Source organism: Serinus canaria, chromosome 6 (genome assembly GCF_022539315.1).
Source record: "Serinus canaria isolate serCan28SL12 chromosome 6, serCan2020, whole genome shotgun sequence".
NCBI lineage: Eukaryota > Metazoa > Chordata > Aves > Passeriformes > Fringillidae > Serinus > Serinus canaria.
The window spans coordinates 12,820,961-12,843,592 of NC_066320.1; the positions used below are offsets into that span (position 1 = coordinate 12,820,961).

General features: G+C 37.0%; 1 protein-coding gene across 7 annotated transcripts in view; it reads left to right on the forward strand.

Moving 5' to 3' along the window:
• The window catches only part of KCNMA1 (potassium calcium-activated channel subfamily M alpha 1), a 407,920-nt gene that overhangs the window by 310,870 nt on the left and 74,418 nt on the right, over positions 1-22,632 (forward strand). The window lies entirely within an intron of this gene.

Here is a 22,632-nt window from a genome sequence, read left to right on the forward strand (position 1 = left end):
GGTTTGTTTTTAAGGTAAGTCTTTAGTGCAGAATGTTATTCACATAAAATGTTTTAGTTTTCAAATCACTAATCACTTTTGAAAAAACTTAGATATGTTATCCATCTATAAATGATACAAATCATTGGTCTTAAAAATGCAATCCTAACCAAAGCAAAGCACAAATTGAGAAAACTTTCTCCCTGTTGAGTTAGAAAACTGTCAACTGTGATGTCAACATGTAATACATCACTGTGCCAATTTGCTTTTTGACACTGCATGCACATGCATCCATATAGTTCTATATGGCAAATACAGGCTTTAATGAGCCAGCAGCATAGCAACTAGAGGCAGCTAAATGTGGAAAATATGGAAGATGAAAGGAAAGGTTGTATGTAAAAATATTGACACATTCAGGTGAATTAAATGTGAAAGAAAAGGAAAACTTAATTATGGTGGCTCTAATTAATGCAGTTTCCCATAATGCTTAACTCACATTCCTTAATAATGCATCTGAGGTTGCACTTCAGTTTAGATACTCTCTGAATGTTAGCTTGGGGTATTGTTGGGGTCTAAACGTGAGTTTGACCTACATAGCCATTTGTCCAAACTCATTAGGCCAAATATTAATATTTCAGGGCAGATCAGTACATTTCTACAAGGCCAAGGATAATTCATGTAATCCTGCTTTCCTTTAGCAGTTTCTTTGCCATCCCTTTCACCTTACCCATCCCACTCCCTGAATAACACATAAATGCTAATGGCATATTGCTCAGAGAAATACTTGTGTGGAAATTTTATTCGCAGATTGTTAATTTTTTTTTAATGTTTTCAATCTCTTTCCCATTCCACTTAACTGTAGTTTTTGCAGCAAGAGGCCAAATATCTGTATATATTTGTATAAAAGCTGCCACGTTGGGATGAAATCTCCAAACTGGATGACCTGTTCCTCCTGTTTCGTTCATTTTGTGCAACAGCTATGGTCTAATTCTCTATATATTTTTTTCCAGTGACAGTGCTTGCTGTGAACGGTGGGGGTTGAACCCCAGAGGGGACAAATCATGTGTACATTGATGTGTTTGAAGGAATTTCTTGTAATCTATGACAATTGACAAACTTTTGATTTATTTTTCCTCTTGCTGCCTTGGAACACGGCCCCTACTATATTTTAACTGCACACTGATAGTGATCTATTGTGAGTAAAAATGGGTTCCCTGTAGCCCAGAGTGCGGTCCAACCTGTCTTTCTCTAGCAGAGAGTATTTTCGTTCAGTATTTTGGTTCTTTTCTTTATTTATGTTGCATGTAGCAGTGACGTCATACCCACAAGTTTCCCATCGTTTACACCAATGGAGATTAGGGTGACGTTGAAGAAAATACAGCAGTTTTCCCTTCTTCCACCTATTTTCCCCTTTTTTCCCACAAGCTTATTTTTTATCCCTAAATGAAAATTAGATCTTGGCAATAGCATTTCCTTGAAGTTATTCTAGGGATATCTCATTAATTTTTAGGGATATTGGTTAGGCTGAGGTAATTGCCACTATAGCACTCTTTGCCTGGTTAAATACAATTCAGTTGACAGGTCCCTGTTTAGTTTTTCAGTACTTTGTCCTTTCCATTGCACAGCTGACACAAAGAGTAGCACAGCAGTCTTTTACTATCCTTATCTAACTTTTTTCTCCCTAATGACAGAAAAAAAAGAGTTATGGGAGAAAGCCAGACAGTAAATTAAAAGTGTGGGTTTTACTGTATAAACCCAGAGATAGCTTCAACAGGAAACAAGCTGCAGTGATTATTTTCCTGAGCTTGCTGGATCTGACTCTACTTACATAAGTAGACTCACACTGACTTTCCAGGGCCTTAGCTGTAAACTTTACAGTATTATTATATACAGAATATGAGCTTTATGGACCACTTCATGTCAGTCTAGGTCATACCACTTGAAAATGTTCAGGATCTATGAAGGCTCTCATCAGCCACTTTGTGTGTACCCTCATGGTAAATACAGCATTTGGGACATGGAAAGAATTTGCCCCTTAGAAATCCAAGTGCTGCAAAGAAATGCACTGGTTATAGGGCAGTGTTGGGATTATGTGGGCTTGTTCTTTCAGAGAGCAAGGGGGATCAAGTATCTCATAGCTGCAGTGCAGCTTTGCTGTGCCAGATTTAGGCTGTAACTTTACTGTGTAGGTGCAGCTATTCTAAGTAAGGAGGCTATGAAACTTCAACATTTTACCAGATATTCTGAATTTATTGTGTGGGAACACTTCAGGTCTTAATCAGGATTGAGATGTTTCCCCCCTCTCAGCTCTACACATTGTAGGACCTTGCAAAGAATTGAGGAATAATTTATGCTCTTGATAAAGTTCTGGCCTTCTTGAAATTATAGTGGCCTTCATTATGATTATCATTATTTACTATTTATTTAATGGTGGAGCCTGCAAACTACACTGAAGGATTGAGATCCTGTTGTGGAAGAAAATATTAAAGGATAGAACAGAAATTTCTTCAAACATCTATTTTTAGCCAATAGAATGACACAGCAGTAAGATGAAGCAGCAGGAAAAAGGAGATTGTGAAACTGGTCAGCATGATAAGAATCAGCAGTAAAACAAATAAATTCTATGGATGAAATGGTGAATCCTATTGACTTTGAGGCAAAACACTAGAAGTAATCTGGATTTATCTGAAGCGATGTATTTATTTGAAATATGTTCTTATGTTGAGACCTTTCTGAACTAAAGAAATTATATGAAATGGTAATAAATAAGTAAAGGAGTTGTTCATGCTGTCAAAGAACTAGAAAAGAAAAGGTCATGTAGTTTTGGTTTGTTTTTTTTCCATTTCCCCAATAGCTTAAGTTTGTTTAGAAATGTAGTTTGCTTTGAGAGTACACTGGCTGAGAGTCTTCTGTAAGGTAATGAAGGAAAGGTCATGATCAGATTTGAAAATTAAAATGAATTGGTCTCTATATGTGCTATTACACCAAAACCTGTGAGTCATTCTTATATCTACTAAAATAGGGCAAGATGTCCACTCAGATCTCCTGCTGCTGTTTTTTTCAGTTTTGCCACAGAACAGCACCTTGTGAATTGGAGCAAACAAGTAACCAGTTGTCATTGATGGCAAAAATTGCAAGAGAGTGAACAAGCTCACTTGCTAGTCTTGAAGTTGTCTAGTAAAAATTAAATAATGGAGAGATAGATTTTCCTGTTGTGTTAGGGTGAATAAATTGTCACCAACAGTTTAAGGTGTGCTGCTGTATTTTTCAGGACACTGAAACTGTGCTGGGGAAGTCCTGTCTGTGTGTCAGTCTCATGATGCTAACCAGCATTGCTGGCCGGCCATCACTCCGCCCTGGTCGCCTTTAATGCTGAGGATTTTTCACTGATAGTTTGGATCATGAGAAATTGACGAATTGAAATAACACTGTGCATTTCAATTCTGAGGTGTCTTGGGACCTTTTTATACCTTTTTGTACCGTTGGGTGGTCAGGAAGGCTCCCGTTCCTGCTCCTGAGCAGCTGCTGCCTGAGAGAGATCCACTAGATGTCCTCGGAGCTCCACCCTGGCTGCGCTGAGCCCAGGGAAAAGCGCCGGGAGCAGCACCAGGATGGGGCACAGCCCGGGGTTTACGAAAAATCAGGAGAGAAGAAGGAATACTTTGTTCTGCTTTCTTTAAAGAAAGAAAAAAAAGAAAAGAAAAAGATAAAGGAGCTGTTCCTTGACATTTTAGGTAGAGAATAATCTGCAGTTTCCTTTGCTTATTTTTGCAGCTGGAAATATTTCCCATTACTGTTTGTGAACTCTAAGTAACACTTCAGATCCAGACAATCTACACATTTTAACTGTACTTTTTGACTTTTTGAGATCCGAAAGTGAGGTTTTGTGAGAAGACATCTGGGGAGCTATTCTTTCTTTTATAGAAAGGAAGGCTACTGCCTTTTGAGAAAAACTGCATCTGAAAGTTTCTAGAAGTATTTATTCACTTTATAAGTAATTGAAAGACACGTTGCTCTCCTTTTGCTCTTAATGAGTAGTTCATTATTTAAGCAGTCTTAACTTAATGTCCATAAAAACTTCCCCTGATATTTTTATTGATTAGTTTTACAAATGTTGTGTGATTGTCATCATATTAAGTACAAGGATCTGTCTTCTCTTTTTTTTCCTACTCATTATACAATTGAAAATAGGAAAGTGGTTTTCTTTATGTCCCAACTTTCGTTTTCACCATTATCAAATTATAATTCTTCTCAACATTTATAACACATCTAGGAGTAGAAATAAGTTGATTCTTATGCAGGTTCTACAGGTGTCAAATAAATTAAACACACACAGAGGCTGTTCTTAAAGGTCCCCCTGTCTCTCTGATGATTCCCATTTTCTGTTAATGTTTATGGAAGTTTTATTAGAAAATGGTATGTGTGTGGCTGAACCATTTAAAATCATTTCTGTGCTGTCTTTGATCTTGTCACTAGTCATCCCTACTAATAATGTGTGTTTTGTTTTATTTGAAATTAATATTGTATTTGGTGTGAATGTAACTGACTGTATAAAAGGAATGAAGAGTAACAGCATGTTTTCTTTCCAAAAGTTATTGCTCTGATATGCAGTTGCTTATATACTTGTTAAAACCCTTGTGGCAAGTCCTTTCTGCTGCTTATATTTCCAGGTCCAGGCCTGTTTCCTGCATGTTAATGATGTGAAATATTCAGATGATGCATGATCTCCAGAACAACTGACAATAAGAGTTAAAAACAGTCCCTGAAGGGTCTTGCTTTTGAGAAATGCCATCATGTCCTTCCCCTATTGAAGAGAAGGCCTTAAATTTCCAACTTTATTGGTTTAAGTCTGATGAAAATGGTACAAAAAGTTTTCCTTCCCAGCCTTCTTTGCCCTTAAGGATGATTTCTTTTGAATTTCCATAAATGTCTCCTATCCCGTTATTGATTGTTGACAAGATATGGCCAGAATTAAATGAAAACCAGGGACTGTTACTAACCAATGACGTAGCAGTTGGGAATTTCTGAGCAATGTGTTTTGCTACAGCATTTGAGTAGAAAAAGTCCTTCAAAACAGCTATAATTACAGCAAAATGGGCCTGCTTTTTTAACCTCACCTGCTGTCAGTGTGTCTCACAAATGCCCTTTATTTTTCTTTAATATACTTAAAAATAAGAAAGTAGGCATACTGGAAAGACTGTCACACTTTTGGTAATTTATTTCACCTTTCTTTTGCTGTCTAACTTTTCAACTTTAAACAATGTGTTGGGAAGAGTTAGAGGGAAATCATGGGAAAATGCTGTTTTGAATTTTCTGTGTGGTTTGAATGTGTATGCATCAAAAGCTGCAGTGGAAACCTTCTTACTAAAAGCCAAGCTCTGAGGAATGATGTACTATGCAATGAACAAGCCTGATGCTGCATGATGAATTTCTGAACAGCTGTAAGATAACTCTACTAGGATGCTGAAAGAACATGGCATTAGTCATGTGAGCAAAGTTTTAGAGGAATGGGGTCGCTGCTGAAGAGATCACTCATTCATCTCCCTCAATGCCTGTTTTCCACAATCATAATGTTACCCTTGCTTGACAAGTATACTGTATGGCAAGCCATCAAGGCCTTAGAACAGGACTTGACCCATCTGAGTGATTTCAATCCCTCTTTCCTGGTGACTGTGGGATTAAGAAACCGGAAAAAAAAATTCTTTTAAATTTATTGTCATTACCGTAATGCAAAAAAGTCATCCTAAACTGAAGGTACAGGCCAGAGAAACATTACCTTTTTTCTGCATTTGCTTTTAAGGTTTTGTTTTTGCCTGTCAGTGTTGTTTTGTTTTTAGTATAATTGAGTCAGTTCAATCTAAACCATTACCAAAAGTTGGTTCAGTGCAGCATGTGAAACAATCTAAATGGCCCTTGGATTCCTTGAGATGTAAACATACCTGATTCAGATAACTTGCAAAATTCCAGGATGGTAATTATACGTGCATTTATAAAATAGTATGCTCTATATTTCTAGAAATGCATAACAAGGACATTCAGATGACTGAAAGATAAAGATTTTCTGTCTGACCTGGCATTTCTTTTGGAAGTAACCCCCAATTCTACATTCCGTTATTTGGTTCTCGATTGACTTTTGAATCCAGAGCAGAAACCATGCCAATGATTGGCTCAGCATGTTTCAGTGGACCAATGCTCTGTGTGCTTTTGGTGATGCCTTATTTGTGAACTGAACTTAATGTCGAGCATATTTACCATTTTTAGTTTTGTCTCTTATATGGGCAAATTTTGGTATTCTGTCAAGAGTTAATTTGAATTCCCGAAGATAAACTGTAAGCAAAATTTATTTTTTGGAAATTTTTATTAATATCTTGTAATTCTTTATCAATGTATAATTAATTGCAGTAAAGGTGTTCCTTGGCACAGTTTGATACAGAAAAATTATTATAATACATTTAAGAAAAAATATATTTATATATATATATGTGTGTGTATGTATAAGTGTGTATGAGTGTGTGTATGTAAGAATATATGTGTATGTGTGTTTCTGTGTGTGTATACATACATATATATATTTATATATGAAGAAATCTCTGATTTTTACAGGAAACAGGATAGGCCAAAGTATCTAATGGACTAGCACCTTTGTTTTCATTTTAATCCAATGGTATTAATTGTGCCAAGGGAAAAGCTTATTCTTATTATTCTGTGCTTTTACTGTGTTCTATTTTGATCCAAACACTTGACTGTAAACAGTAATTTTTCCCCATGACTGCGGTCACCTTCTAAGACTGAACAGAAATAAAGAGCAATTAATTTTTTGCCCTACTTTTAATGTACAGCCAAAGTGTTATCAATAATCTCATTGCATTTTTTTTTCCTGGGTCAAGACTGTTAACATTACCTAAGGCCTGTATTAAATCCCTTAAATTACCTTCCAGCTGCCTTGTTATATCTATAACCTTGCCATTAACCTGCTGCTCTTCCTCTCCTCCCATCCAACACATGGTTATAGCCAAGATGTCCATCTACAAGAGAATGAGACTGGCATGTTGTTTTGATTGCGGACGCTCTGAGCGTGACTGCTCTTGCATGTCAGGCAGTGTACATAGTAACATGGACACCCTTGAGAGAGCCTTCCCACTTTCTTCTGTCTCTGTTAATGATTGCTCCACCAGTTTACGTGCCTGTAAGTTTTAACACCAACACATGCTGTTCCATGTTTGTGGTGTCTGTGGTATCATCCCTGTCTTGTGTCGTGCATTGTAGTTCCGTGAGTTTTTACTGGGCTGATGCTTTTTTCAAAAAATCAACCCCAAATTTGATCACAGCTCTGTATTTATATTTCTGTTTTTATTTTTAATGCAAAAGAATGTAAATCATTACTTTGCTTTATGTGCTCTTTATGAAGCATCCTCTTGCAATAGCCTTCAGGACCTTAGTAGTGCAGTATGGTGACTTCTTTTGTATTTAATTCATACAATACAAATTGTCATTAATTAAGCAATAAGTGCTTTGGTGGAGGACCAGACCAGTGTCTAAATCTGTGACTGGTGCCAAGTGGGTAGGTTTAATAATACTGGCACTAGAGCACCATACATTGGGCAGTGAATAAATACACAGGATACAACGTAGTAGCTGGAATTCTACTGTATGCTGCTACTTTTGCCTTTAGTTTTGTTTGTAACTCTTCATTCTCAGTAAAGCAAGATCTTCCATCTAATACTGAAGCCAGAGAAATGTTTGTACTTTTTGTAAAATCGGTTATACTTTTTGTAACACCTTTTTAGAAAAACTAGGCTGGTGCAAATCCCTGGTACAAATGTTTTGAAATTAAATGTAGAGTCTGTTCCACAGGACAGTAACATTCTGGGATGTGCCCTGAAACCTCTTTAGAAAGATCAAAGTTTAGAGGGAAAAGACAGAGAACCTAGAAAAATTCTGCATGGCCATTAATTCTTCAGACAAGCTGTAGGGATTCCAAAACTTGGATTATCAGTGTGATGTCATTAACTGAGGAAGACTGTTAAATGGCTTTTTGTGTGTTTGTTTGTTTCATTTTCTTGTCCTCTTTAGTCATTCTTAACAGGAAAAACTATGTCTTGGGACAGGAGCTGTTTTCCTTTCCCTACCCAAATGGCAAAGGAAAGCTATAAAATTATTCAGCTACCGCTATGAGAGTAGATTGGAGTTTTGGTCAGAAAGCATGTCCATTTTCCAAGGCAAGTCATTTTGGAAAAAAGTGCCTTCTGCTATGAAGACTCTAATGTAGAATTTAGATTATGTACCTGGTTATCTTTTGGTATCATATGTAGCCGAAGTGGTGAATTATTTTGCTTTAACTATTTTGACTTATGAACTATTTTTCCAGTCACAAATATAAAAATTCTATAATTGTTACATTTCTTTTGCCTGAAGACCATGTTAATTAAAAATATTCTCATAGGATTTCTTGGAGATTTTACCAAAAATCATCTCTCTCTGTGTATAAGCACTCTGAACATCCTAGCTATCCACTTGCTTGCACCATAAGGTGGATGGTTCCTAGTTTTAAGTCCTCATCTAAATCATGGGAGGTTTTATCCTTTAACGAGAACTTTATCAGGGTAAAATGTAGTAAAGCATCCTTTGTTAAGAAAAGCAAACAAGAAACTTTCCTGTATTGAGAATTGCTGCAGGCAATTGTGCAGTGTAACAGCCTCAGCAACACCGTGCCAGGTAGAGTTTGTAGAGTACAGACTGGTACAGGGAGTTTGGGGCTGTGTCCTGGCACTGGTGTTAACAGCAACCAGATTAGGATAAATTAATATGTCCCCTGCAAGTGGGTAAAATTTCTGCCATTAGCACTGTTTGGCAAGGAAAGAAAAACTAATTTGTAGGTTTACCATAGCTTTCAAGTCCACTTAAGGCTCTATAGAGGCAGATAAAGTAAACATTTTTGATTGTGTTGCCTGCTGAGCCGAAACCCCCCACAATACTGGCATTATTTCCAACAAAAGCCAGAGATTTTTGGGAAGCATGTTAGAGCTATGTTGTATTTTGAAGGATAAGTTATATTGACAGCTTTGAGGATTTTTAGCATCCTATCCTTCATGGGCCTTTTCCCCCCTTCATCACTCCATCAAATCAAAAGAGATCTCAGTCTTCCCCTTGTGAGCCTAGTCACCTTTGACTGTTAATAATAAGTACGAAAATCAATACCAATTCACACTCCTTGCAAAGCAGCATAAGCCTTTCTTTTCCAATTAAAATATATACATGCATGCAACGTTGCACTGGCAGGGCTTCAATAGAAATCAGTGTGTTTTCTTTGCAGTGCAGAGGGGTCGGACGATGCCCATCTTGACAGAGCTAGTTAGCTCAGAGAATGGTGGGGAGAGTCAGCTTTTCATTAAATATGAGCAGATGTGAAATGTAGAGTGTTTGACAATTAGAAATGGCAGCAGCAGGGCCCCAGAATCAAAGTGAGGTCAGATTGGTGGATCAGATTACCTCTCTTACATTCTTTAGTTGTTCTGAAAATCATTTTAAATTAGTGTCAGTGGAGCCATGATGGGTTTTGCCCTTTGTCTTTTATGCTACGACTGTATTGTTTCCCCAGACACTCATTAAAGGTCATTATACTATTACAGGGCTTGCTTTGGTCGTGGTGCCCCAGTTGAGTTGGTCTGCTTCTACAATTGCTTAATGTACTTCTTTCTTTCTCTCTTTTTTTTTTAACTTCTAATTATAAAAGTGGGCTTTTTTTCCCAAGGTAAATAAAATCACAGACCATTGTATGGAGCTTCTTGAAACAATGAGTGGTTTTTGTAAGAATTAGTGCTGTTTCTGAAAATCGGATGTTGAGTAAAAGAGATCAGTTTGCATATTCAGTGGTGTAAACAGGATTTAATCTTATAATTGTATAATCTGCAGAGAAAGTAACACTTGCAGTGTATTTTCCACTGTGAATGAGTGTCTCTGTTATTATATTGTTGTTTCTACTTTCAGCAAATGAAAATTGGTATTTTGATTAGGAATAGTTACATTAAAAGAGCTTTTGAGTTTATAGGCTGTTTTATGGAAAAATATACTGAGTTTTTCTAAATTTAAAGAAAGAGAATTTTAGAGGGTTTTTTTTTGTATCTACATTTTTACAGGTTTAGCTGTATTTTGTAGATTGCTACATGGATAGCAAATGATCCAAATATTTTGCATTGCAGACTCAAGTCAGTTGGAGTGAAGAGAGGCAGTTAGCCACTGAAAAACCTGGGGTGGTTTATGCAATGAAATTAAGTTGTTAGCAAGTGTGATGTTTCTGCTTAGGTCTGTGCCAAGTCTTGGGGGGTGCCATTCAAATGATTAATTGATACAGACAGAATCTTAACCTGAACCATTTATTTTCTGTGTTTCTCCATCACCATATGGCTGTGCTTCTCAGGAACATGAAAAGTTCATGTTCCTAAAGGAAACCTTTCCTAAAGTTGTTGCTGCACCCACTGCCAGGGGAATCTAAATTTTCAAGGATATTCTTGATATTAGGCCCAGACATATCTAATTGAACTTGTAAGAAAACATGCTTTGGCATGCTCTGGTAGTTCTGGGAAACTTTATGGGAAGACTTTTGTTTTGGTGAGTATAAAGGATATCTGGAGACAAAAGAAAAGAATAGTTATTTCTACATTTTTGGATTCAGGGTTCAGCCCAGACTCTTAGACATCTTACATGGAAAGACCATGCTAAGAAAAGTTGGAAAAAGTGTAACTTTTGAAAGAAGTAAAGCATGTATCTGCCTGTGTGCCAGACCAAGTTTAAAGCCATATATACCATATAATCTTCTAGTGTCAGCATGTGTTTTATTCTGTACAAACAAGTTAGTTGCTGAATCTTTCTCAAAGAACCTAAAATCATATTCTGCAAGGTTAGGTGAACATTTGGGTACCAAGGTTGGTAAACCATGCTGAAACTATAACTGGTGATGGGACGGTGATGAAATACTGATTTATGTAAAACCAGTTCCAGATATTGTCCTTTTAGAGTGACAGATTTTTACTTCAGTTAGATTTGTTTCCATGCATTCAGCATTATAATCCTGATGTTTCTTCAAAATACCTGTACAAGACTATATTTCCCCTTTCAAAATACTGGAAATAATTTAAAAATGGGTACCTATGTTTATTTTAGTTGCCAGTTTGTAAGAAGTGACACTATTTTAGAGAACTCATTTAAGACACAAGTCCAGTACAACTGAAAAAGAATTCAAGCACATACATCTTAACAGTTGCTACTGGAGAATGAGGGGAATCACCTTCCTTAGCCATCCTCTGAGAATGAACCACTGTTGAGAAAGCTGGTATTGCTAAAACTGGACAGTGGGGTTTTTAAGCCCATAAAACCAAAGATGCATTCAGGTGTTTCCACTAAAGAAGATGGGATGAATTGACTCTATAAATGCAATCCCAGTTTTAACTAGCATTCAAGAACTGCTTGCTGGAGCAGTAGTTTCACTGAGCCAAACGTTTGTGTGCCTTTCCTGCCTTCCTGATGTCCAGCCCTCCTCAAGGAGGTGGTCCCCTCCTTGATCCAGCTGTACTTGGCTCTGTGTTGGTAACAATGAGATAGCAGCAGTGATCAGAATGGGCTGCTATATGGCCTCATGAGACTCCAAGAATCTATTGCATCACTTTCTTCACACATATGAGTGCACTGTGACTTCTGTCTTTCCTCTTCAAACATGGAAGAGAAAACATTAATTGCAAAAGGGGAAAAATGACATGAAACAGTTGGGATTTTGCAATAGGTGACTTCAACTGTGTAGTTATGCTCTGAGACAAACAAATGAATCCCTTTTATTTTTCTATACTTTAACAGAACCTGAGTGCTGCTAAATTATTTAAGCTACTTTTGGGCATAGTATGAACATATAGGTGAATACTGAGAGGTAGGAAAAAACCTCAGAACAATCCCTCCAAACTAAGCTGTTTTCAGAAGGTAGAATGGTGAAAATGAGACAACCTGGCTCTATTTCTAGGTAATATAAATAATAAGGCATGTGCTGTTCCAGGTGAGTTTTGTGATGCAGCACATACTCTTATGCTGATGAGAGTAAGCTCTGCCCAATTTGTGATGTCTGTAACAAGGAGATGAACTCTCACATCATCATGGGTTGGAGGCACTGCTAAGTTTAGCAATGAAACCTTTGAAAAATTGGGATAGTGGGGGAAGGAAAGATCAAAAAGTCTGCTTTTAATTTCTTTAGGCCTTTCTATTGAGTAGTGATTCTTGCCTGGGTCACAGGAAGGGACTGGTGAGCTGCTTGCTTTTATGGGTACGAGCCAGGAAAGATGCTGTCTGCATCCTGTGGAGTGAATTTAGCAGAGGGCCTTATGCAAGGTGACATGGAAATTATGTTTGCATTTTTAGTTCCTGAGTGTGGCTGGTTGTCACGAAACTCACCATGACAGTTTCTTACCACCAGGCAGCAGATTCTTCTGTTACCTCCTTGGTGTGGGACAGATGCTGGCCAGTTAGGTCTCCTTCTCTGCTGCTTTCCAGCTATTTCAAGCGACAGATGCCAGAGCTGGCTCTGTTTCAGCTTGAGCATTTCTGTCATAGCCCTGCCTTGAGCCCAAATTCTGACCTTTACTATATGAAGTAAAGTATTTATGAACAAGCAGTGGCTTGATCCAGAGCAGGCTTAGAGCAAATGTCAAGTGTCAAGTCAGTCTCCTGCCTCCTTATCCCACCTGCATTAGGAACCTGGATTAGACCCTAGACTACGGCATTGACTGCCTTAGGCTTTATGGGTCTGGAGAGACATAACTTATTAACAAAGAGTTATTAAATTTTTATCAGTTTTATAACGCAATGTAAATGCCTTCTATGAATCTACATTGTATTCATTATCATTTAAAACGTTAATTAAGTCAAAGTTGCATTTAATTTACTTCTAAATGTGCCTTAGGGAGGAAGCTTTTTAAAACAGCTGTAGAATTGAGAAGCTCATTGATGCTGGGAAGTTGTTAGTACCATTTTTCAGGATAGGTCCCCCAAATTGATTGCCATTTTGACTCCTAGCTAGTTTGTGTGGATGTTATTGGGCAAGGTCTCAAATTAATATTGAAACAACAGCAGAAAACTATCAGCTCATGCTAATCACAGAGACACCTTGATAGGTAATTCATGTTCTTTTCCAATTACTTCAAAACTAAAAAAAAATTTTCTATGTAATCCTGTACAGGTCATACTCTTGTTCTAATTGATTTTCTTATATCCTTATTCTTTGTCTCCTTTTATAATTCAAGGAAAAAACATGTTCACTGATTTGGAATATTTCTCTTCAGACTGAGAGAAAAAGAAATCTTCTGGCTTATATCTTACACATTTTATGTAATCTGAAGGTATTGTAGTAAATAGAAGGAGGTGCTCATAGAAGCATACAACAGACCACAATATTGTTTCTACATATGAAGTGGAATACAGTTTAGTATAAAACCCCTAGAATGAAAGCCTTTGCTTTATGTATGGCAGTGTTTTTTCTTTTGATGCATTTTGATATAAAAACAGGAGAAAACATGGAAAACATCAAACACAGTGGATCCATCATCTGATTATTCCATGAGACTCCTAGGATATTTAATATGCACATACCTTTAATCAGGTTTGCAGTGACATTAGTAGTCACTAATGAATGACTAATACAAGTTCCATACTTCTAGAACTGAAAGCAGGGGCTACCAACCTATTTCTTACCTGGGCTAGGAAAATCTCTTGAATTAGAACAAGAGATCTTCAGATTTTATCAAGGTCAGTGTGGGTCCAGCAGAGTGGACCAGCCCCCAGCCTGAAAGTCAGAAGCAACTTAAAAGACAGTTTTTCTGGGTCTTTGTATTTTCTACTGAGTACCTAGAACTTTCTGAAGTATTTGTGTATGCCAGGAAATACAACCTCGTGAATTATTTATGTTCTGCATGAAAAGAGGAGATTGTTGTCATATAACTCCATATGAGGTTCTTGAAGTGCCACAAGACAAGTGCCCATGCTGTACTGTTGCTTTGATTTGGGTTATAGTAGACAGGAGGGGGTTGGACAGAACATATGAGGAAAATTTTTAATTTTTTTAAAAGAAATCATAAATACCTTATTTTCAGTATGTAAATTCTAAACTGTGTTGATAATATACTTTGAAATAGATTAAAGTTCAGTCCTTTCCCATCCTTTCACTGCTTCAGACTATTCACCAACTTCTTTTAGCATTTTTTAATAATACTATGATATATCTTTCCTTATGGTACTTTACTTAATATTGAATGCTGTAATTCTGTGATTCACTTATTATCAAAGATTTTAAGGAGCATAATATGTGCTATTTCACAGAGATATGCTTCACTGATACTGATCAGGTCTTGTTAGCACAGTAGAATCACTCTCAAAAGGAAAGATGGAGAAAGCTTTATTAGTATGTAAGATGTGTCTGGTGTTATCTGGTCGAACATTTCTGTGTGCATTTTAGTTTGACTGGAAAATTTTACCTAGGCAAATGGGAAAGAAAAGTGCTGCAAGGCAAAGATCCTAATATTGATTGTGCCACTGACTTACTACGTCACTATAGTTCTTCCCTTCAGAAAATGAAAATACTGTATTCTCAATCTATTATACTATGTTACATTTTGTGCCGAGAAGTGCTTTGAGATCTACATTCTGAAGTCCTACATAAAAGCCTGAATGTTGTTTTGACATAGTTATTCCCCTTCAGAGGCCAGTTTTCAGATTTTCTGATCTTCGCTTAAGAATACAGATGCACAGCAAGAATGAGAGGAGAGTGAAATGGGGTACAAGACAGAAAGAAGGTGTGGGGAGATTACCATGACTGCCTTGGTGCTGTGTAATTTAGAGAGGTTTAGAAAGGGTATTATATGAGAGCAGGAGTAACTTGAGTTTATCTGCATCAGCAGAGAAGTATCTCTGCTGCCATATTTTTAAAATATCCTGAAGTTTCAGTTACTTCTGAACTTTAATTGGAATGCAGACCTTGTATGCTATGAAGAACTGCTGAAGGAAAACCAAAAATTCATTATGGCATCTTTGATCTTTGTCATGCAATTTCCTTTGTTCATTCTTGCATAGAAGATTTTCCCTGAACTACACATGTTCCTTCTCCATTCCCATGTTCCTGACATTATCTTCACTCTCACTCCATGGTGCTAGATGTTCCCTGGCACAGCGTGTCTGACAGTATGGAGAGAGGCTGTACATCACCCTGTGCTTTGGAGGAAGGCTGGCAGCAGGACATGGAGGCTCTGTTTTTGAGCAAACTCTGGCCAGAAGGAACCGTCAGGTGTGCCATCAAACAATGGACATAGTTTAGTCTAAGATTAGCCCTGCTTCTGCCATACTTAGATGATCCCATGTGGGATTGGTCATTAAGTAAAAATAGCAGCTTGACACGTGGACAGTAATTTATAAGTCAAGGTAAATATTTGCTTAGCTGGTAAAGTTTTATTGGCTGATAGGGCAAAGATTCTCCTTGAAGAGAATAAAAACAATTGCAAGTTTTGAGCCTAATGTAGAGATGATGCTTATTCCTGTTCCATGAGCAGTAATGTGGTAAATCCATAGGTGCAAACTGATAGCATATGTCATTAGCAGGCATTTGTCCAAAGGTTATTTATTTCCTTGTACTCATGCTTTAGCTCTATTAGAATTATTCCTGATCTACCAGAACATGCAAGGACTGCCAGGTTCTCTGTGATCAGTCAATCACAAGATGGGCGGCAGCAATGGAGTGATACAGTATTTATTTAGAATTGCAGGGTATGAAAATGACTATCATTGACATGATGGGACAGCAGAAGGATGAGGAAAAGTGAGATGCACTGCTGAATAGAACAGGGTGTACTTTTCTGGCTTCCTCTGCATGCTATCCTTTCCAGCATATGGGACGTGTTTCCCAAATATTCAGATGACATGCTAATATTTCTCATCAGTAATGGACTCCTAACAATTCTTGTAGCTTGATTTTGACAAGAAGCACTGTTTTTACTTGGTTCTTAACAAATCCAATAAACTTTGCAATGAGTAAAACATAGTTTGCAAACTCTTGGATGCTAATAACTGCTTTTGGTGTTCTACAGAAAAAAGTATTTACCCTGTTTTGTGGGGTTGCACATTTTGGGTTCTACTGACGTTAAATTTTAATTTTTGACAAATTATGTTTTGGGAAAATTGAGACATGAAAGTGTAATTTTTGTTTCATTTTAGGAACAAAATTTTGCAGAGAATTACATCAGTTTTCATTTCAATCAGTTTTCTTTTTTTTTTTTTGAAAGATCTTAATTTTTCGATAGTTCTTAAAAGATGGATTTTTTTTCCCACCAAAACTTGTGTTCTACAGGAAAGTTACTCAAGGAAAAATAAATAAATAGAAAGATAAATACATATATGAAGAATTTAATTAAATATACTTTGGCTACTTGTGTTCAAGAGTCTCCCTGCCCTGAGTAACAAGATATACCTTACTTAATTCTTCATTCAGACACAGGAGAAATATGAGAAGACAGTAAGGCTGGGACAGATGTCAGTCTCAGCAGAGATCTTGTAATGATAATCATGGTGCAAAGATTGCAGAGCCTGGAGTCAGTAATGTGATCCTCACTACTTGACAGGATCCTTCCTTACAAGGAGTCCAGCGTGCAGGCATCTTACACTGCAGAGAGTTCCATGACTCAGCAGAAGCCCTTGGTTATGTTTGGAAGAGGAGTAGATGAGCAAACAATTTGCAGTGGCAGGGAAGACAAGCCAAAGATCCAGTCACATAGACTGGACTTGACTCATCTTCCTTCAGTGTGAAATTCTGTAAGAGCAGGGATTGATGTTCTTCTAACTTGCTGACACCAGATCTTCCTGCATGGTAATTTATGAAGTATGAATTCTCTTCTCTATCTGCACTTCAGTATGCCATTATCATAAAGGTTATGGCACTCTTAGAACTCCCTACACCTGAATTCGCCTCTTTCAAGTATAGGATTAGTTAAATTTTTGTTTCAGATCTCCACTGTTTCCACTACCACATGTAGTTTTCATTAGAGCGTGATCTGTGGAGAACTTTGTCTTTCTGTTTCTTCTGAATAATCCCTGAAAATACTATCTCCTACTTCAATGAAAGTGGCTACTCTGTTTTTGGATTCAGGATTTCTAGTGTTGGCATGTCTAGTGGCTGATCAAACTTAAAAGGTCTTTTTGATTGGCTGACTGAGTCTTTGAATGCTACAGCTCATTCATCTATAGTGTTACTGGTACTTCTGCTGCTGAACAGCAAAATTCTAGTTTTGCATTTAAAGTTGTAGCTTGAGAGCCTTCCAGAATCAGGTTTGTATGTATTCTGCCTCATATATATGAATATATTCTGCCTCAATACTCAAGAGCCACATGCTCCTCAGGAAACATCCTGAAATTGTCCCTTGGGCCTCACAGATTTCCCCAGCAGTGTCCTTGAGTTCTGCCCATGAGGAACATAAAATATGTCAAAGTACGCGTTTGGTTTGAACCTGCCCTTAGCATATCAGTCTTTTGTGTGCCCTCTTCCTTCTCCTCAAACAGGACAAAACAAAACCCTCAGAGGTAGAGCTCCAAGCAATTTGATTTTGGAAGATGACTTTCTTGACAGCTGTCAGTGTCCCCTGAGCATAGGATTTCTGGATGCTTTCAGTATCTGACTCTCAAAACATCTGGCAGCAACAGTATTTCCAAATATATTGGCATCCTGTGGCATTTGTGTTTGATATAGTTTCTTTTAAGGTAGTAACTGACTTGTAAATCTTATGAAATTTTATACATCAGTTGTTTCTTTGTTGGAGAGAGTTCCTCAGCTCCAGGTGATTGTGGAGTTTATTGTGAAGTTGGTGTGATAATACAACAGAAATCCTGGCAGTTCTCTGGTTTCCTGCAGAATCATCTTGCCTTTTTTTTTTTTAATTTTATCAGTCAGAGTTCCTTATCATGCTACCTACTTTGAAAAGGGATGTCACCTGTATTTAATTTTATACTCTTAGTGTTTAGGTGATTTTTGTGCAGAGCACACCAAGTGTTCTATAGGACACAACTAACTAACCTGCTAATTCAACACCTTGACAATCCTGTCCAAAATTCTCCATTGCCTTTTTTCCTCTCCTCTCGATTCATTGCACTGTGTGAGAACAGTGAGGGTGCTCTGTTGAGCTCCTTCTCTTTCTTTGGCAATGCCCATATTCTCATCAAGGTTTGCTTAATGAATGCAGAAGTACCAAGCACAATGCAGTTGGGTTTGATGAAATTTTCTTTCTAAAGCAGTTCCTCATCACGGGTTGTGATCTGTCTGATCCTTTTCATGAACTAAACAAGGTTGGCATCTCTCTGTAGCTTTAGTATCAAAGTAAAAACTAAAAGGACAAAACATATAGAATTATTTTTTTTTAACATGGATATCAGATGAGTTGGGTAGATTCAGTATTACTTGCTTTTTTTTCTCTGTTGCAAGCCTATGTAATTTTATGCCATTATAGGTGGTCTTACATGAAGTGAATGTGAGATGGCATGCTTTCCTCTCTCACAATATTTCAAAAGAGCTGAACCATAGTTGCTGCAGAAATTTCAATCTTATCAGTAGTTTTTCTTTTTTTGTAATAGGTAAATTATATGAGATAATTCTTGCAGTAATTTTTTATTCTATATGGAGGTATTCTGAGCCTATTCAAGTTGTGTTTGAAAAATATAATCCTTGCTCTATATATATATATATATATCTCCATCATTTTGAGTAGTCCTTCTATGAGAAATCAAAATGATGGTGTTAGTACCATTGCTATTAGTTGTAACCATTAGATTTCTTAGCTTATGCTTTGTTTTCTACCCATACGGGGTGGATTGCCAGCCCTTGCTTCCCATAGCAATCAATTTTGGCCAATCTGCTTTGAGCTTTTTGCAGAGATATGAGTTTTGGAGTTTTTTGTTATTATTGTGCTGTTTTACTTCCTCTTCTTTTTTGCCAATATTTACCTAGAAATTATGTACTATACTCCCTAAATTTCCATAGACATTGATTGTATTGCATCTCAATTTTTGCTATCTACTAATTTTGCTATTGTTTCGTAGACTTAATCTTAGTTATTTATATCTTGGTTGTTTTTATATTGATAGATTTAACAGGTGGTATTGGTTTTTTTAGATGCATTTGTTCAGAGCAAGAAAAAAGCTTCACAAGAATGAAGTACTTTGTGGAATACACTAAAGTGGGGATCACTTAGGAAAAAAAATACTAATTTCTTAGTGTTATAAAGAGTATTTAACTGTGTATCTGTAAGCAATAAAACCTGTCTGTGTGACAATAGCCTTTTATTACAACAGGTTCAATCTATTTGATTAATTTTAATGTTTACCCTGTGACTTACAGTACTTTGCATAAAACAATTTCTTTGTTAACATTGCCTGCTTTTATGAAAGCCATAATTCAGCTAATAGAGTATTGTTAAACTGCATTTCTATGTATAAGAACAGCTGAGAAATACTGCACTGTATCCATGCATGGATTTGAAGACAGAAAAACAGCACTGGGCCTTGAAACTCCCTGTAACCAGCAGGTGGTGGTGCTGGCTTAGAAATCAGTAGTGGCTGAGGAGTCTGCAGGAACTTCATTATGTATAGCTTTGCTAAGGAAATAATTTTATAAAAAAAATATTTCAGATGTCTCTTTTAAATGGTATGTAGTTTTTTGCCATAGAGGTGTGTACAGTGTAGGCACTTCTCTCTAGAACCAGTGTCTGTGTAAATAGGGACAGCATTTCATACTTTACATGTGAAATTATATGATGGCCACACAAATAACAGGAGTGTGATCACCTCCATCCCAGAGGAATATTACAGCTAAGTCTGAAAGAGGATTGGGGATCACTGAGCCTGATCCTATGAAAATTTAGCAAATGGAAGTTCTTCCACTGATGTGAAAACTGAATAAGACTAATGATAAGAAAGCCAGAGTTGAATCTTAATATTTCAGTTCCTCTTGTTCAGAGACATAGACATTTCTACACCCTTTTTTTCAAAGATAAACACAAGCCAAAAGAAGTTCAATGGTATCAAATTTTACAAAGTAAAAAATATGAAGAAAAACCCAAATTTATGAGTCACATATTAACCACCTAGTTAAAAACAGAAACAACCTCAGCCAGATCCCCTCAAGTGTGTTTTCAAAAGTAAGGTTACTCATGGGGAAGCAGAGGAAGAATTTAAAAATTAGAATTTAAGAATACAATCCCCTGGATTTATAAGAAGTGTAGGAAAATCTATACTTCACTGTGGTATTGGCAGGGACCTAGTCTGTCTTCTTGTAATGACCAAGGTAGATAAAATTTTATTTCAGTTTAAAACTTTAGAATATACAGGTTGAAATTACACTGGAAATATGTATTTTTAAGATGTTAAGATAAATTGGCACTTCTAAATGGAAAAAGAAGTAATAATTCTAATTAGATTTCTGCAGGATGAAATCTACACTTCCCAATGTTCACAGGAAGGAACGAGTTGCGGCAAGACTGAGCTGGAATTTGTGGAGTCCTGCTCCAAAGGCACGGAAATATCACTTTCCTGTGCTCTGAAATAGTCTGCCTGACAGACACAATCTATGCTGTAAATACAAGATTTCTAATCCCAAGAAGCAGAGCAATCACCAAGGACTCCTGTGCTTACTTTTACTCTTAGTTTCTTCAAGGCATTGTATATTTTTCTCTGAATTTAATGGAGCAGGGGGAGTGTAAACAGTAAAGAGATCATAGGCACAATGATGAGTGGCCTTTCAAATTTAGATTTTTTTTTAATGGTAGCTTATTTTTTGTCCACAAGTAGAACATCACTGTTTTCTGCAGTGACTGATCAGGTTGTGAGTGCTTTTAAGTCACAAAGGGGAAACTTCCTTAACTTTGTAAAAACAGGACAGGTTCCTCCTACAGTTTAGCAGAACTGCATGTCTACAGTGTGCCCTTGCTAGTGTCACAACTTCTTCCTTTGTCCCTTATAGTTGGTGTCAAAATCTTCTTTGAGGCAATAGGACAAAGGACAATACAATTTGGGTTGCTGTGCATTGAAACAAGGATAGTCTGTGACAATGCATGGAATATTTTAATTTGCTCTGTGGTGCTACTGCTAAAGAATCTCCCAAAGATGTGTCCTTTGGCCTTGCATGTCACACCTTGGGGAACTGTCAAAGGGCTGCTCATAAGGAAATCAGTGCCCTTTAATGGACACTTTTTTTTAAAGGAAGGGAAATAGAAACACAGAAATAAAAAGGATGTTACAGTTATTCAATGTTAGAGGCACACTTTCATGTCTAATTAAAAAAAAAAAAGCCACTAAGCACTGTAATAACAGTATCACATATAGTATATTTTTATGGAGTGTGTTCAAAATGTGCTTTTCAAACAGCAGTAGCAACATCACAGTCTTACACTCAGTAGATCTAAGAAAATTAGAGATTAATAGCCACAATTTCACATCATTTGGTCACTTGAATTCTAGCAAGATCTGTGAGTAATAAAATCCTTTAAAACAGAACTGACTGCAAGTGAGCCACCCGATGCTGTGTAACCCAAGATCGGTGGTAAAACTAAATCCCAGTCAGGAGATTCCCAATCCTCTGCCTGTAGCCATGGGGTCATCAGATAGTCTGTTAAAATGTTAACATGTGGCTTTGAGCAATCCTTTTGTACTTTGCTGTGCTGGAGACAGCAGCTGAGGCTCCAAATTAGTAGTTCATAGCTGCTTGTGACTTGGTAGGAAACACAGGGTCTGAACAGCTCTTTTCTGACACTTGGGGTAGGTAACATTTTTTGTAGCTCCTCCTCCATGTTCAGAGCAGAACAGCTTGTTATAATGAAGTAACATAATTTAAAATTTAGCTCAGCATATTTACACTTGCCATACCAATGCGACAGTTTGACTTTCCTTATTCTCCAAAGGGCACTCTGAAAAGACAAAGTTAGTTCCCTTCACTTTGATGTTTGTCTGGAGAACAGCCCCCCTGAAAACAGACCATGTTCTGGTTTAAGTTCTACAGTTTAGGCACATCTCCATTTCTTCACCCTTCCCCAAAACAAAGTTACTTTATCCAAATAGTATTCTATATGGGTATGGCATAGTGGAGAGGTCAATTGGACAATTAAATGGACAGGGAGGAAAAAAAAGTCCACTGATGCTTTGTTTTTTTTTTAACTTTTCATTTGACATTTTTCCAATAACAGTATAATGACTTGAATAAACAATTACAGAGTGAATCATAATTTGAAAAGGCAGTGGAGAATGAAGACTAAAAATCAAGAAAAATGTATGAGAGAATACTAAAATTTGATTTAGAAAATATGTTCAAGGTTCATTGGACCTATGACTTAGTCTAATTATAAATTAGCATTTGATTAGGAATTGAAGTAGCTTTTTTTCTACTGTGCAAGCTTGGCAGGGAAAAGAGAAGATGTTTGTTATGTACAAATAGTATCCTATTGTTTATATACCTCTGTATTGGAACAAGAAACCAGATCCATGAAATCAGAAGCCTTTCTTCTCAAAATTGCACAGGCCAATGTGTGTAAAATGCTGTATATATGGGAAAGGCTTGCTTCTCATTTATGAAGGCATATACATAAGTTATGAGCAGTT